We start from the raw sequence: 18,619 nt of genomic DNA, 5'->3' as shown, positions 1-18,619 counted from the left end.
CATCTGTGCATGTTATATAGATATCACTGATTAAGAGACTGTCATACTTGGATATTTCCTCTCCATGCCATAAAGACAGGGACTGTCATTCCCCACCCCACCCCCCCATTCTGCGGCTTTCCAACTGACTTGTACAGCACACATTATATAGTTGATACTCAATAAATATTTGTCTAAAAGAATGAATAAATTTGTAGTTAAAATTGTAGAGCTTTATATTCTCGGTTTATAGTAAAAACAGGACCTTTTGATGTTTGCTAATCATCGCTTATGTAATTTAAATATTTTTGTATTGAGTTAAAATAGTTGGTCACTGTGCTGGTGGGTTTTACAGGTACTAGAGAAACCTATGCACTGTCCTCCTCTTTCCACTTCTTCTTCAATCAATGGTTAAAGTTCTTCCATTATCACATTATCATAGGATTCAGAAGCCTAAAATTTAATCTTTTTTAAAAATTGAGTTATAATTGACACACAGTATTAGTTTCAGGTATACAACATAGTGACTCAACATTTGTATGCGTTGCAAATGATTACCATGGAAAGTCAAGTTGCCATTCATCACTGTACAATATTAATACAATATTATTGACTGTGTTCTCCATGCTTCACATTGTATCCCCATGACTCATTTCTTTTACAACTAGAAGTTTGGACTTTTTGATCCCCTTTATGCATTTTGCCTTTCCTCAACCCCCTTTCCTCTGGCAGTCACTCATCTGTTTTCTGTATCTAGGAGTCTGAGTTTTGTCTTGTTGGTTGTTTTGATTTTAGACTTACTTCATTTAGCATGGTACCCCCAAGGTCCATCCATGTTGCAAATGGCAAGATTTCATTCTTTTTTGTGACTGAGTAGTAGTCCATTGTGTAAGTATGTATGTTTATATGTAAACACCACATTTCTTATTGGGTATATGATTTGCAAACATCTTCCATTTGTAGGTTGCTTTTTAATTTTGTTGATGGTTTTCTTTTCTGTATAGAAGCTTTTTAGTTTGATGCAGTCCCCGTGGTTTTTTTTTTTGCTTGTTTCCCTTGTCTTTGGAGTCAGATTTTTTAAAAAGTCACTAAAACCAAGCTTATAGCCCATGTTTTCTTCTGTAAGTTTTATGGTCTAAGATCTTACATTTAAGTCTTTAATCTATTTGAGTTAATTTTGTATATGGTGTAAGATAGTGGACTAGTTTCATTTTTTACATGTAGCTATCCAATTTTCCCAGCACCATTTATGTTGAAGGGACTGTCCTTTCCCTATTGTACATCCTTTCCTCCTTTTTCAGATATTAATTGATCTTATATACAAGGGCAGTATGGGCATTTTGGCAATATTAATTATTCTGAGCCATGAGCACAGAATGTTTTTCCATTTATGTATGTCTTCTTCAATTTCTTTTGTCACTGTCTTAGAGTGTTCAATGTATAGATTTTTCACTTCCTTGGTTAAATTTATTCCCAGGTATTTTATTATTTTTGATGAAATTGTAAATGGGATTGTTTACTTGATTTCTCTTTCTGATAGTTTGTTGATAGTGTATAGAAATGCAACAGATTTCTTTATATTAGTTTTTTATCTTACAAATTTACTAAATTCATTTATTAGGCCTAATAGTTTTTGGTGGAGTCTTTAGTATTTTCTGTATGTAGTATCATGTCATCTATAAATACTGACAATTTTAATTCTTTATTTCCTATTTGTATGTTTTCTATTTCTTTTTCTTGCCTTGTTGCTATGCCTAGAACTTCTAATACTGTGTTGAATAAAATTAGGTAGGATGGGCATCCTTGTCTTTTTCCTGATCTTAGAAGGAAAGATTTCAACCCTCACTGTTAAGTATGATTAGCTGTAAGTTTGTCATATATGGCCTTTATTATATTGAGGTATGTTACCTTTTTCCCAATTTGTTGAGATTGGGTAAATTGATGTTGAATTTTGTCAAATGCCTTTTCTATATCTATTAAACAGTCATACGATTTTAATCTTTTGTTATTGTGGTGTATCACATTGATTGATTTTCAAGGATATTGAAACATCTTTGCATCCCTGGAATAAAATCCACTTGATCATGGTGTGTGATTCTTTGTATTGTTGAATTGAGTTTAATAATATTTTGTTGACATTTTCTGTATCTGTGTTCCTCAGGGATATTGGCCTGTAGTTTTCTTTTTTTGTGGTATCCTTGTTTGGTTTGCTAACCTTATAAAATGAATTTGGAAGCATTCCCTTCTCTTCAATTTTTGGAAGACCCTGAGAAGGATAGGTATTAAATCTTTGAGTGTTTGGCAGATTCACCAGTGAAGCTGTTTGGTCCTGGAGTTTTGTTTATCGGGAGGTTTTTATTATTGATTCAATCTCCTTACTAGTAATCAGTCTATTCAGATTTTCTGTTTCTCTTGATTTAGTCTTGGAACATTGTAAATTTCTAGGAATTTTTCCATTTCTTCTAGGTTGTCATATTTTTTGGCATGTAACTGTTCATAGTAGTCTCTTGTGTTCTTTTGTATTTCCGTGATATAATTTGTAGCTTCTCTTTCATTTCTGATTTTATTTATTTGAGCCTTCTCTTTTTTCTTGGTGAGCCTAGCCAAAGGTTTGTTTATTTTGTTTATGTCTTCAAAGAATCAACTCTTAGTTTCATTCATCTTCTATATTCTCTTTTTAGTTTATATTTTCTTTATTTTCAGTCTGATCTATATTATTTCCTTCCTTCTACTACATTTGGGCTTCATTTGTTCTTCTTTTTCTAGTTCCTTTAGATGTAAAGTTAAATTGTTTAAGATATCTCTTATTTCCTGAGGTAAGCCTATATTGTTATGAATTTCCCTTTTAGGGAAATTTTGATGCATCCCATAGATTTTGGTGTATTGTATTTACACTTTCATTTGTCTTTAGTTATTTTTATATTTTTTCTTTGATTTCTTCTGTGACCCTGTAGTTGTTCTTAACATTTTTTTTTTTTAAGATTTTATTTATTTATTTGACAGAGATAGAGACAGCTAGCGAGAGAGGGAACACAAGCAGGGGGAGTGGGAGAGGAAGAAGCAGGCTCCTAGCGGAGAAGCCCGATGTGTGGGGCTCGATCCCAGAATGCTGGGATCACGCCCTGAGCTGAAGGCAGACGCTTAATGACTGCACCACCCAGGCGCCCCAGTTCCTAACATTTTTAACCTCCATATGTTTGTGGCTTTTTTCAGTTTTCTTCTTGTAATTGATTTCTAGTTTCATGCCATCATGTATGGAAAAGATGCTTGATATGTTTTCAGGCTTGAATTTATTGAGACTTGTTTTGTGGCCTAACATGCGATCTAGCCTGGAGAATGTTCCATGTGCACTTGAGAAGAATGTGTATTCTGCTTCTGTCTTTATCTATAAAGTCCATCTGATCTAATGTGTAATTTAAGGCTGATGTTTCTTATTTTCTATCTGGATGATCTACTTGTTGATGTAAGTGAGTTCTTAAAATCCCCTATTATTGTATTGCTGTCAATTTCTCCCCTTAGGTCTGTTAATATTTGCTTTATATATTTTGGTGCTTCTATGTTGGAGATATAAATATAAATAAAAATATGAATATATATTTATAAATATTATAACTTCTTGCTGAATTGAACTCTTTCTCATTATGTAGTGCCCCTCTTTGTCTTATCCACCTCTACGGTTGTTTTTGAAGATTTTATTTTTAAGTAATCTCTATACCCAGTGTGGGCCTCAAACTCACAACCCTGAGATCAAGAGTTATACAGTACTCCAGATGAGCCAGCCAAGTGCCCCTCCATAGTCCTTTTTAAAGTCTACTTTGTCTGACATATTATAGGTATCCCAGCTTTCTTTTTGTTTCCATTTGCATATAATATCTTTTCCCATCTCTTCACTTTCATTCTCTGTGTGTCCTTGCTTCTGAAGTGAGTCTCTTAAATTTAGGCAGTATATAAATGTGAGATGTGTCCTTTTTTTTTTTTTTTAATCCATTCACCCATTCTGTCTTTTGGGAGTCTATTTACATTTAAAGTAATTATTGATAGGTAGATATGCACTTGCTGTCATTTTGTTGTTTCCTGGATGTTTTTGTAGTTCCTCTCTGTTCTCTCTTCTCTTTATCTCCTACCTTGTGGTTTGATAATTTCCTTTGTGGTTATATTTAGATTCTTTTTGTTTCCATTTTCTTTTGTGTATTTACTATAAGTTTTTGTTTTGTGGTTATTGTGAAGTTCACATATATTATCCTATGTATAGAACAGTTTATTTCAAGTGATAGCAACTTAAATTTCAACATATTCAAAAACTACCTTTTTATTCTCCTTCCACATTTTATGTTTTGATGTCACATTTTACATCTTTTTATTTTATGTATTTCTTAACTATTGTATTGATTTTACTACTTTTGTGTTTTAACCTTCACAGTAGCTTTATAAGTGATTAAATGTATTGCTTTTACTATATATTTACCTTTTCCAGTAAGATTTTTACTTTCATATGTTTTCTTGTTATTAATTAGTGTAATACCTTTTCAGCTTATAGAAGTCCCTTCAATATCTCTTGTAAGATTGGTTTAGCAGTGATGAACTCCTTTAGCTTTTCCTTTTCTGGAAAATTCTTCACCTTTCCTCCGATTCTGAATATTAATCTTGCTGGGTAGAGTATTCTTGGTTGGAATTTTTTTTTCTTTTCAGCCTTTGGAATATGTCATGCCTTTCTCTTCTGGCTTGCAAAATTTATGTTAAGAAATCTGCTGGTAGCCTTATGGGTTCCTCTTGTGTTTAACAATTCCTTTTTCTATTTGGTACCTTTAAGGTTCTCTTTTTATCTTTAACTTTTGACATTTTATTTATAGTGTGTTTCGGTATGAATCGCTTTGGGTTGATCTTCTTTGGAACTCTCTGGGATTCTTGGACCTAGATGTCTGTTTTCTTTCTTATTCTACTTGATATTGTCCTAGTGGTCCCTTAAGATATCTTCATTTGAATTTTTTTTTCCTGCTCTCTTGGGACACTTCAATTGCTTTGTTTTACAGGTTGCTGATTTTTTTCTTCTGTGTCATCTAGTCTGCTGGTGAACCCTTGTAGTGTATTTTTTTAAAAGATTTTATTTATTTATTTGAGGGAGAGAGTGAGCAGGGGAGAGGGGCAGAGAGAGAGGGAGAAACAGATTCCCCGCTGAGCAGGGAGCCTGATTGAGCCCCAATCCCAGGACTCTGGGATCATGACTTGAGGCAGAGGAAGACACTTAACCAACTGATCCACCCAGGCACGGCTTGTAGTGTATTTTTTTTTTTTTAGTTCAGTTATTATATTCTACGGTCCCATTACTTCTGTTTGGTACTTTCTTATATTTTCTATGTCTTTGTTGAAATTCTCTCTGTGTTCATCCATTGTTCTTCACTGTTCAAAATGCCTACTGTATCTTAAGTGGCCTGGAGAGGTTTATCTTATTTTCCTATACCACTTCGTTTGTCTGTACTACAGGGCTTAGGATGCATAAGGTTGATTTTGAGGTGCTGCAAGGATCAGGGCTATCAAAGAGCAATGCAGGGTGCTTCAGTGTAGCACCGTGACACCACCTGAGAAACTGTGATTAGTCATTTTGAAAGACAAACACAACAACATTTGTAACAGTGGTTGTAGTGGTACTTAAATGTGAGCCCTAAATAAAATGGACAGTTAACTCAACTAGAATAGTGAATAGAGCAGTTTAATTTGGTTTAAAATGTCATAATTTATACTTAAGAGGTTCCCAGTTCAAGTGTGTATATGTATGTGTGTAATTTTCTTCCTGTTCTTAGTCTTTACAGTTTTATTCAATGAGCTTATGTTATACTGATTTTTTCAAATTTAAAAGATTTTATTATTAATTTTTTTCAAATAGAAAAATCAATCCATCCTTTTCATAATGATATTTACCCTTTTGTGGACATATCTAACACTGTAGTGTCTTCCTCACAAGACAAGAATTGTATGAGAATTTAGGTTGTCTTGTCTAACATTTAGATTATGCATTGTTATTTTTCCTCTTAAATTCTTTCCTGATAATTGTGAGGATTAGAAAGGAAATTTCATGTTTGAAAAGAATGAAAGCATACTTTTATTATTCCCTTGAGGGTTTATATTGTTTTCTTTCATTGACTTCTTCAGATCCCTTCTATACTTTTGCACTCTTCTCTTGTCCCAGAAACTGACTTGTATTTTAGTCAGTTGGGGTTGGTCAATAAGGAGTCCTTTCAAGAGACGGAAGAGAAGGGGGTCTGAGTATTTATTCCATGACTTACTCTTTGAGACTATGTCCTGCTCTAATGCCACTGTTTCCCTTCAGGCAAGTCATCCACACATTTCTTCTGGATTTCGATAGCCTCTCCTCCCATTGAGGAGACAAGTAGTGGCAACTGCTCCTCTGCTGTCAGCCCTGGTTCCTGAACTTTCCCTTATTGTTCATCTGTTCCTTGTCCACATCTTTGTAATTAGTCCCTTTGCACATAAGGTATTATCTTAATTTGAGTGTACCAGCTGTATCCTGTGGGGGCCATGAGGAGATACAGCATTTTGGGTGGCACTGACAGGATGTGGAATCCACTGAGACAGGAAATTGTGAGATTATTGCATAAGGTACTAAGAATGTATCCTGTTTGGATTCTGGGCTGAAAATTCAGATGAGAGTCTTCTGTTTGGCTTTGGCCTTTGGAAGGCTGAAATGATGGTCTGCTTTTGCATCATTTCTGACAAAGCTGATCTGTGTAGAATCAATAATTGTGTGATCATGTAAGGACTCAATGTAACTAAGAGTAATATAAGAGGAATTAGTCATGTCCTCAAATTTATCCCTACTATCTGAGTATCACTTTTCAAATACATATAAATAATATAAATATACCTTGAAATAAGTATCTCCTCATTTGTTTTATATGTGGAAGTTCTTTAAAGTGATATGGAAGTGTAATTATATTACAGCAAGAATATGACACTATATTAAATAATAATTAAATACTTTTAATTTATATCCAAAGTTAATAGGTTTCAAATAGTTAAATATGATCCATATTAGCAATCAATACAAATATTAAGTGTACTACCCATATCACTTTAGAAGAAGCATTATGTCCTTCTCAAGCTAAGCAGATGTCAATAAAAATTTAAATAATGCAAAGCCAACATAATAGATATTAGGTATGCCAAAATTATAATTCATGTTACATTAATGTACTAATATCGATGATATCAAATAAAATAATGTTCAAGAACTATATTTAAATTATATATAATTGCATTGATCAGCTGTAAATTTTCAAGAAGAAGTTGTGTTGGAATTCTTCACATTTTGAAACTGAATTAAAAACAGAATGTCCATGTTTTTACCTCCTACTTTCATATTAGAGGAAAACTCCGAATCACATATAACAGCCCTTGTGATCAATCATGTTGCATTCAGACAAGTATTGGATCGTCTTATATCCCAGGGGTTTATTTTGTGATTAATTTTTTCAAACTTTAGAATCAGCTTTGTGGAGTTTTTTTTATATTGAGATTTAATTGACATGCAACTTTAAGGTGTACATGTGTTGATTTGATACGTTTATGTATTGCAATATGAGTACCACTATAGCATTAGTTAACACCTTTATCATGTCCCACAATTATCGTTTCTTTTTTATGGTGAGAACAATTTAGATCTGATCTCTTAACAGTTTTGAAGTTTATAATATAGTATTGTTGACTATAATTGCTATGCTGTGCATGGATCTGCAGAACATATTTATGATTTTAACAATCAGTGTTCAGTGAAACTGTTTACTGAACACATCCATTCACAGCTAGAGGCCTTCATAGGTAGTGGTTTTTAAGCTTTAGGGATCATAGATTTACAATTTGAGTAGCCAGCCATATTATCGTAATCTTTTGTGAGTTTTTCGTTTGTTTTGTTTTTGCTTTTTGGAAAAAACTGGCTGTTGAAAGCCTTCCACTCAATACAAGGAGTTTAGAACTAGAGGAATTATGCTTTGCAAGCAAATGGAATCTTTATTTGAAAGTACAATAAAAAATTACCCCAATAGAGAAGTATTTGGAACAATTACTGTTAATAAAGAAACCTACCTTTAAAAATAATTTTGTTTTCTGAAAAACTTTCCCCAATAGCATTTTGCTATTCTCAAAGTTATGGTGCAATTTAGAATATAACTGCTTATTTTGGCCAGAAAACTTCTATGAGCTTTTTTCTCCCTCATGTATCTATCCCATCTGCTGGCTATTAGTGGCAATCAAACCCACAATAAAGAATCACATTAAAATCCACCACTTTTTTTTTCTGTTAGTTTTCTGAAATTCTCACACTGTTGGTAGTGATGCAGGCTGAATATTTCTTTGAACATCTATTTGTAATTGAAACTGGATACCCTATATCAGAATGAATTTGTCTGAAACTGAGATTTGAGCATGGATGCCCATGACATCTAAAACAACTGTTCTCTGCTTCCTTTCTTTCTCTCTGTGTTTATGTTGTTCTGTTATCATGCCCCTCCCCTCTCCCACGGGATCCTCCACTGTGATCTGTCACTGCTCTTTACATAGCATATTTAAGCTGCCTGCCCATGTGTTCCTGAAAGTCAACTGAGTATGTACTTCAGTGGGGAAACATGCTACTATTTTTTTTCTTTTGAGTTTATAAGTATATCCCGTGTGCATTAAATTGCAACTGCTAGTTTAAAAATTGTCGTCCTCTTTACTTATTTCATCCAAGAGAGCATATTCTGAATCAGGGATAAACATTTCGGAAGCCAACAGGCATCACCGTGCAGTAACAGTAACAACATTAGCAACAACAGTGAATGAGTAGGAATGTGGAGATCAGAGGAGAGGGTGTGAACTGCTACTACCCTCCCGCCCCTTTCTACTTGAGGTCTGGTCTGGGGACCTGTAGCATCAGCAGCCCTTGGAAGGTTGTTGGAATGCAGACTCTGAGGTCCTAGTCCAGACATACTCAGTCACAATCTGGCATTCACAATTTCCCAGGTGATGTATATACACAATAAAGGATGAGAAGCATTGCTTTTCTTTCCCCTTTTTTACTTGCTTTGTGTCTTTCTATCTACCGTTGTCAGATCTGCTAAAGTTTTTTTGAGGTATGTGGATTTTTAACGTGAAAGTTCTTAATTTTCAGAAATTATCTAATTTGGTTTTTGTTGTTGCCGTCATTTTTTTTTCTCTCTCTCCTGTCGGGGACCAATAAAACAAACTGAAAATATCATTAGGTCTGAGAGGCCACCGGTTTGCAAACTTTTCTAAAACATGCAATGTCGAAAGTGAACGTGGGAAGCCTTGTTGTATTTTCAGGAAACAGTAATACCTAAATGACTACACAAAACTATTAATAGCAAAAAAATCAAGTGTTGCCATCAGTAGATATGCCAAGTTTTGTTTAGTTTTTAATAAGTGGCCCGAGTTCATTTTATCTATAATGCTTCCCCCTTTCACTCTACTACCCTGTGTATTGTAGTCATACAGCAGCTAGAGTGACCCTATTAGAAATGAAGTCGAAACTATCCATTCCTCCAATGGCCTCTGTCTTCCTCAGGAATAAAAGTCAGCACCTTGCAAGCTTTTTGAAAGACTCTCACTCTAGTTTCTCTTGTTTAAAATGACGTCCAGTCACCCTGGCAAGCTCACTATTCCCTCAGCCACCTAGAAAAACTCTGCCCCAGTGCCGTCTACCCAGATGTGGGCTGGCCTTGCTCTTCAGCTGCGTGAGTCCTGCCTCAAATGTAATTTTCATTATGAGGCCTTCTCCGATGAAAACTGCAAATGGAGAGCCCCCCCACTTTCACTTCAGCCCCCACCCCTCTTTGATGCTTTCCCTCCAGAGCATTCACCACCATCAGACTTCTGTAAATTGGTTTATTTGTTCATTCCCTGTCTCCCACCACTCGAATGTTCATCCTGTGACAGGGACGTTGGTCTTTTGTTCATGCCGTGTCCCTGGTGTGAGTACAAGGCTTGGCACGTGTGAAGGTGATTTTATTAAGTAAGTGTGTAGTGCAGATATAACGTAATCAGAATCTTTTTTATTCTATACGTTATGTGTATCTGTGAGTTATTTATTCCTCTGCTATGCTGAAAGTTTGATGACTATATTACTTTACTTTTAAATGTGCCCATATCTTCTTTAATAAAATTCTTTTAAATTGTGAGTGCTAAATTGTGGTTATCAACTCTATTCTAAATTGCATATCTGAGCTCTATTATTGGTTTTTGAACAAAATGCAACTTCAAATAAAATAGGAAATCTCATACGGTATAATGAAAAAAGTCCAGTTATCCTTAGAAAAGTTCTTTTTCCCCTTAAATGAGAATGGCAATGAAATGAGCTTATGTAACTCTTTCTTGAAATATTTTACATTTTACTGAGAATAACAAGTATGGTTCCAAGTGCTATTCAGTTATCATCCTAAGAAAGAGATTTGAAACTGTATGTTACTTTTCTCAAGTGCACTAGCTAGCCTCATAATTATCTGACACTGAATAGGTTACTCTAGATAGAATATCTTAAAATGCACAATGTGATTTATTACTATAATTAAATCTCAATGTTCAAGAAATGGTGCTTTTTAAAAAAAGTTCTTTCTTTCTTTTTTTTTTTTTTTTTACTTTTTATAAAATGCTGCAGAGATGTACACAGGAACGTCTTGAAAACTAATATTCATTTACATATTCTCCCTCAGTTAGGGAATTGGTTTTAGAAACCTTTGTTTTTATGGGACGCCTGGGTGGCTCAGCCAGTTCAGTGGCTTCCTTCAGCTCAGGTCGTGATCCTGGAGTCCTGGGATTGAGTCCTGGGGCTCTCTGCTAGATGGGGAGCCTGCTTCTCTCTCTGCCTGCTGCTCCCCTTGCTTGTGCTCTCTCCCTCTCTCTGTCTCTGACAAATAAATAAATAAAATCTTTAAAAAAAAGAAACGTTTGTTTTTAATACATAAACGAAGCCCTAACAAACTAGATGTTCAATAAATATTTTATAAGTAACAAATGAATTCATTAAAAAATGAATTTGTGGTCAACATATGTATTTGTCTATAGAATAGGTAAATTCTTGCACTGAGTTCTCAGTGATAGGTGGGGAACTTGCCTGTCATGAGAAGGGTTGTGAAGCTCTTTATATAAAATGGAATTGGTAGTTAAGTGGTTGGTAGAGGGTCTCTTGACTAAAGAGTTAATTAAAATGTACTCTCTGAAGCATTGTCAAATGTTTCCACTGTGATAGACAAAAATAATCTTAAAGGGAGGAAAATTTTGAATTCTCATATAATCTACTTTAATGACATAGAAGATTTAGTAGCTTCAGAGGTGAGGGGGGTGGGGGATTAGGATAGGCTGGTGATGCGTATTGGGGAGGGCACATATTGCATGGTGCACTGGGTGTTGTGTGCAAGTAATGAGTCATGGAGCATTGCATTGGAAACTGGGGATGTACTGTATGGTGACTAATATAACGAAATAAAAATTATTTTAAAAAAAGAAAAAAAAGATTTAGTAGCTTTCTTATAGCTTCTTTTGAATTGAATTTCAATTTAAGTATTAAAAATAATTTCAAATATTTATTTTACTCTTATATGCTGCAAAACAGATAGGCTAGAAGAATTTGCTGCACTAATAGTTTAATTGATTTTATCTTTCAATTTTAATAGAAATGTCCATTAGCATGTATAGTTATTTTTATTTTATAAATAATGGCAACTCATAGTAGTACCTCTTTGATGCTAGTGATAAGACACAAAAATGAGTAGCATTTCTCAGAATACTTATAGAGCTATTAGGTTAAAAGAATATCAAGTTAGTTGACTTATTATTTCTATTTTAATGTGGAAAACAAAATATGAGGCAAAGGAGTAATACAAATTGGGAAATCTGGATAGGAACTTGAATCCCTTGATTCTCAAGCCATGTAATATATAATTACATATTGTAGACATGCTCCAGAGATATTAAACTGATATATAATTCAACTACTGTATAATAGAAAATAATACTTTATATTATTTTCTTTTATATAGTAAAATTACATTTAATATTCTATAAAATATTAAAATAAAAACAATGTCAGTTACAAGTGTTCAGCAGAATTTTTGTAGCAATGAGTGGAATATCAGTTGCTTGACATTACCTATAGTTTTCATGACTTTTTAATAACTTTTTATAATGTGTCAAGTCCAAGGATATCAGAAAATATAGGAATTAGAGGAAGATCAGAAAGACAATTAGTCATACCCAGGAAAATTAATCAATAGGAATAATAAATTGGGTCAAGGTTTAAATGATGTGGTGTTCAAAGCAGGCATGGTGTATGAATAACAAGGAGTCTGAGATTCTGGCATCTGCCTCCTGACTTACTATTTTACCTCTTTGCTTTCTCCTTCCCTAGAACTGTGGGAACTGCCTCTCTGCCATCTCCAGTTAGGGATCTAACTGACAGTTGCTATTGGACACTGCCACCAACCCAGAAATGGACATGTACAAGTGGAGATGGCAGGAAAAGCCTGCTCCTCTTTGGATTATGGGCTAATACGATGTATACACAAAAGGTCCTGTAGATGACCCTTCAAGGGAAACCAAGAAAAAATGATAATAAAATTCTTGATAGCATATAGGTCCTTGCCCCACTAGTCCTCAGTTTCACTTTGCCTTTCTCTTGATGTGATTGCATGAGCCAATAATTCTTGCTTAGACCAAAACTAGGTTCATTCTTTAATTCTCGCTCGAGTTCTGATTAATGCATCTTCTGTGGAAGAACAGTTCTTAATAGTGCTGTTTGAGGTCAGATTATATATTAGGATGGGCTGTACTGAACCCACAGTTTAAGGTACAGAAGAAACAGGAAACAAATATAATATATGAAAATAGAACATAAAGATACTAGCAGGCATGAAGTTCAGTATCCATTATTACGGAAAATGAAGCAAAAATTCCACCAGTATTTTATTTTCAATAAGATATCCCAGCTCATATAATTAATGAATCATCATATTGAGCCTCAGATCTAGAATCCCACATTTCATAGAAAACTACTCCTTTCAGAACTCTCTGATCATCAAGCAACAGCCTGAACCCAAATAAAAAGAAGATATGCATGATCAAGATTTGTCCTCTACCTAGGTCTCAGTCCATCAAGGTCTGTCATAGTTATTTCTTGAACAGGACTCTGTAGCTTCTAACCTTGACCGAGATAGGGATTGTTTAATATTTTGGTTCAATGTGTGTCTCTCTCCTTCCAGCCTAGCATTCAAATTCTCTTCTCAGTACTCTTTCTCCTTTGGCTTTGGTTTGGGAAGCATTTATGGATCTTTCTTTAAATCACAAATTTTCCCTTTGGTTTTGGCCACAGGGCCCATTGTAGGACTGTGTGAGTATGGAGGAAAAAGGAGACCCAGCCAAATATTTTGCAGTATTCTTGCCTATATGAATAATTTTGAGTCCCCATATCTGCATATCAGGACAATTCTGGTGAGCCAGTTTTGTAATTTCAGAAAAGAAAGCCCACACTGACCAGCAAGAGTGAGTGATGTTTTCACCAGGCCACTCTCTTGAAACCTACCTTTCCACTGGGTCCCTAGGAGGTGACATACACACAAGTTTCAGAGATCTTCAGGGCATTAGATCGACTTCTTAAACAGGTTGCAAGAGAGCATCATGAAACACAGAAATGTGGGAAAGGAATTCATGTGGGTCCTGGTCTTAGCTCAGAGGACCCCATCCAAAGGTCACTTTCAGCCATGCTCAGTCTTAAGGACCAAAGGGGAACTTAGGAAAATTTTCAAGAAGGCATCAGGAAGTCTGGGGTCTCTGTGATTGTAGACCTCATCAAGGACCCTGCTTTTCTGGTCTAAAGAAGGTATACTTGGCTTACTTGTCCCTCTTTTTGGCTCCAGTCATGGTTGATATAAAGATGGCTTTCCCTGAGTCCAGAACTCATTATACTCCCATCCCCAAACTTCTGACCTTCTAGTTATTTTATGGCTGTGAATACCATTGCCAGTCATTCCGTTGCCCAAAAAGATGACTTGGAATCATCTCCTATCCATTAATCCTCCCATACCCAGTCCACCACAAATCATGCCCACTGGACCTCTTAAATAAAATTATCTTGGATGTCATCCACTAGTTTCCATTGTCACAACCTCCTTCATGGACCAAGCCATCAGTGCTATAATCACTTCATAATTGTTCACATCCATTCTAGTCCCTCTTCTAGAGAGAGCATCCTTTTAAAACAGGAGGTATGATTATACCACACTTTTGCTGCCAAAAAATTCATTTAGTCACCTCTCAGTCTTAGAATGAAGTATAAACAGACTATGGTAGGGACAGTTCTTTTACCATGGTCTGCTTTTGCGTTGCCTTATCTCTCCCATCGCTCGGCCTTAGCAGCATCTTTCTCTGTGACTCATGTTCGTCTTTAGCTCCAATTGCTTTCCATATTTTGGTCCTTTGTACTTCCATCATTTGTACTTCTCTAAACTCTCATTACATTTTGCACTTCTTTATATCTCTCATCAAATTTGCAAATTTATATTTATCTTGTTTCCAAGGATATGCTTACGTTCTCCACTATGTCAGCTCCATGAGAAGAGCTCCAATACCTCATTTTGCCACAGATTATACAGTTGACCTCTTAGCATTGTGACTAGCTGTCTAGGTTGAATATCGAAAAAGAGTCACAAATTGAAAATTGAAATTTATTGATAGATAATGTAATTAAAGTGTTCATTGTCAAATTTATATGCACAGATATACATTTGATGTTAATTTATAGAGAAATGGAGTTGTTTTAAAAGCATACAAACAACAAAGTAAACACATAATTAGATAGTTCAAAAAGCAAATGTATTTGGGAAGAAAAACCCCTAAAAAAGTCTATAGGAAGGGTAACATAAAGATAATTTCAATGCTTGGACCTTTTTTTCCCCCCCTTACCGAAAAGGTAAGGAATTTGCTCAGTCATTAAGTATGATTCTTCTAGATAAAGTATTAGAATGCCAAGTGTATTTCAAGAAATAGAGATTTGCTTGACTGAAAAAAATTCAATGTGGTTTTATAAATTAACTTATTTCAGGGTTTTAAAATATGTTTTCAGAATGAGTGAATATAAGCTTGTTTTGAACTTAAAAGATCATGTGTACTACAAGGTAGCTTTCTGCAGGGATATTAGGGCATAATTTGAAGGCTTATGTATAGATGTAAGTGAACATGTTTAAAGACAATTCTCAAAGGGTAGATTAACTAAAAGATTTAAGAAAATTCAAATTAAACATGTCTAATTGGCAAAATTTCCATAGGGATATTAATCATAATCAGTGAATAATAAAGAATATTGGTGCATATTACAGACATAATTATTGACTTCTAAGAGAGTTTTAAGTTTCTGTGAGCATTGATATTCACTATTAAAGAGGAATCAGTTCATTAGCTTTCTGTAGATAGGTTTGTTAATTAACATTTGATTAGTTAAATATGATCACTATCCTGAAGTAGAACTGTTGTCTTGAATATCTTGAGAAATATTAAGCCAGGGGTCCCTGGGTGTCTCAGCTGGTTACTGTTCAGGTCATGATCCCAGGATCCTGGGATGAGCCCCACATTGGCTCCCTGCTCAGAGGGGAGGTAGTCTGCTTCTCCCTCTCCCTCTGCTGCTCCTCCTGCTTGTGCTCTCTCTCTCTCTCTCTCTAATAAATAAAATCTTAAAAAAAAAAAAAAAGAAATGTAAAGTCAATTCAGGTTAGGTCTCTGTTTTTTAAAAATTGAAGTATATACCAGTTCTAGAATGAGAGTGTTAACTTTATTGTCAAAAAATATAAGTCAACAAATAGATTCTTTCAAAGCATGTATGCTCCAGTTTAATCTTTTCATTTGGGGATATGTTTTTTGGTATAGAGCGCATGAATGACGTACTAGTAACAGAAGGAGAATTAAGGCACACATATATACATAAGACTTTTGATACAGTTGGAGCACTAGTGTGACTATTATGGTAAGCATATAAAATATTTCATAAGTTTTTCAAAGTCATCTATCTATTGAAAGACACAGCTAACTTCACCTTTAACAAAAGATAAGAAAAGGGAGAAAACATGAAATATATAGACAATAAGGACATGTCCAAAAACTAAATATGGAAGCAAATAGTAAAGTGAAACTAAAAAAGTAAGATCTTTAAGGTAGAAAGACTGATAAAATACTTCTCAAATATGCCTATTTCTACAAAGAATGAAGGTATCGTGTACATGTGAAAATATAAACAAAATCAGTGGAGCATGAATATTATAAAGAAAAACATCAGTGGGGGCGCCTGGGTAGTGCAGTCGTTAAAGCGTCTGCCTTCGGCTCAGGGTGTGATCCTGGCGTTCCCGGATCGAGTCCCACATCAGGCTCCTCCGCTGGGAGCCTGCTTCTTCCTCTCCCACTCCCCCTGCTGTGTTCCCTCTCTCGCTGGCTGTCTCTCTGTCACATAAATAAATAAAATCTTAAAAAAAAAAAAAAAGAAAAACATCAGTGAATAAGAAAATATTAAATACTTGTGTATCATTCCTTAAAGAAAATCATGTTAATTTTTATTCTTTGTTTCAAATTTCAAAGTATCAGCTTTCCCATAGTGTATTTCAGAGAGCTATGATTTATCTTTTCTTTATATTTCTAATCTAGTACAGTATCTGATATAGAGTAGAACTCATTAGCGATTGGCTGTTGACTATTATGCCTTCCCATCAGAAATTGACAGATGTACTTTTTAAAATAAATGGAAGTGAGGGACAAGAGAGAAAAACTAATGAGGCACGTATGTATCAAAGGCAACGCGAGCAGAACATCTGTTTATGGGAAACTGGAAAGTCTTTAATTATCCGATGGGAATAACCATGAAGATTCATTTCCTCTTGTGTTTTGTCTTTGTCTTACCTTAAACTTTACCCTTAGCTATTACTGTTAATTTTATTTAATACATTATATAACAATGCCACAGATTCTGATCAACAAGGGTGCTTGCCAGGTTGTTTCAAAGTTCGTCATCTCAGACAGAATAGATAAGATGTTGACTTTGAGTGTTTTAATTCACTTCGTTTTAAATTCTCAATTGTTTAGTAGGAATTTCTTTTTGCATTTTCACTGGAATGACCTCTCAACGTGCATTTGCATGGAAGTGCAGGACCATAAAATGACAGTGCAAGATGAAGCTATGCAAACAAGTCAATGGGAAAATGATCATTGTTCTGACACATATAACATTTTTTTTTGTCAAAACATTAAGATGTCTCTTACTGTAGTCATGAATGCATTAGAGACATGAAAAAATAGTAAAACTAATATTTATTTAATACACTGTAGTTTAAAGCATTAGGCATATTAAGAATTAAAGTGATTTCTTTCTTTGTAAAATACTTCTCCAGACTTGTATGAACAGTGGTTGCCTTATCGTTGTTTCATTCGTGGTTAGTCTCATTTTTCTGATGCCTTGGTGGCTTGTCGAATTTCTTTCTTTCTTTTTTTTTTTTTTTTTTTAAGATTTTATTTATTTATTTGACAGAGACAGCCAGCGAGAGAGGGAACACAAGCAGGGGGAGTGGGAGAGGAAGAAGCAGGCTGCCAGCGGAGGAGCCTGATGCGGGGCTCGATCCCAGGACTCTGGGATCACGCCCTGAGCCGAAGGCAGACGCCCAACCACTGAGCCACCCAGGCGCCCTGGCTTGTCGAATTTCTAAGTTTGGATCGCTTTCCAATACCTTATTCTTTGCTCTTTCAATGTCATGAAATATTTCTGAGAGTTCCTTTAATGTGATGTTTTTGTTGGCATCACTGCCATTGGAATATCTTCCTCTTTTTTATCAAAATCAGTTTTTTTCATCTATGCCAGGTTTTGCCTGAACGAGGCTCCTCTGGATTCATGTCTAGAGCCTCTCCACTGGCAGCAGTACCTACATTCCCAAGGAAGTTATTTCTTCTACAACTTCATTTGCCTTTGACTTAAATTTTACTTCACTTCAGCATTATTGCTCTTAGTTTCCTCCTTAGTTTTCATTGGCCATTTTCCTCATTCATGATCATTTCTGTTAAATGTCATATGTGTTCATCACTGGGAAACAAAGAGACAATACAACCATCAGCTTTGCTTTTGGCTCATGAACTGAATAGACTGACATGATCGATCACCAACAGACTATGAAAGAAGTGACATTATTGGTCATGATAAGCATCTATTCTTTACATAGTAATTTATGTGCTGAGGAGCTAGCAGCCAACTGTGTACTTAATGCAATTACTATCAATATGCCATTGTGACAATATACCGTGTTGTAGGGGCTGATATTATTTAATTGAACTGTGGTAACCAAAATTCATACACCTTGGAACTTTGCAAGGATTACCTGTATTTTTATTATTTGCTATGAATATTGAGTATTTTATTTTTTGTGCAGACATATATGTAAAATTATCCATTTTTTCCATTTTATTTTTTATTTTCTCTAAAATAAAAATATGTGAGTTTATGGAAATGAATATAGAGCCTAATAAGAGTAAGTACAGGTCCTGCCTCGTCCATTGGCCCAGAGGCTTAAGGTCTGTTTCTTCTACTTCTCAGGATTACTTCTTTTATTTTTCTTTT

Source organism: Ursus maritimus, unplaced genomic scaffold, assembly GCF_017311325.1.
Source record: "Ursus maritimus isolate PB19 unplaced genomic scaffold, ASM1731132v1 scaffold_4, whole genome shotgun sequence".
Taxonomy (NCBI): domain Eukaryota; kingdom Metazoa; phylum Chordata; class Mammalia; order Carnivora; family Ursidae; genus Ursus; species Ursus maritimus.
The sequence above is the reverse complement of the archived record's forward strand: the minus strand, read 5'-3'. Positions refer to the sequence as shown.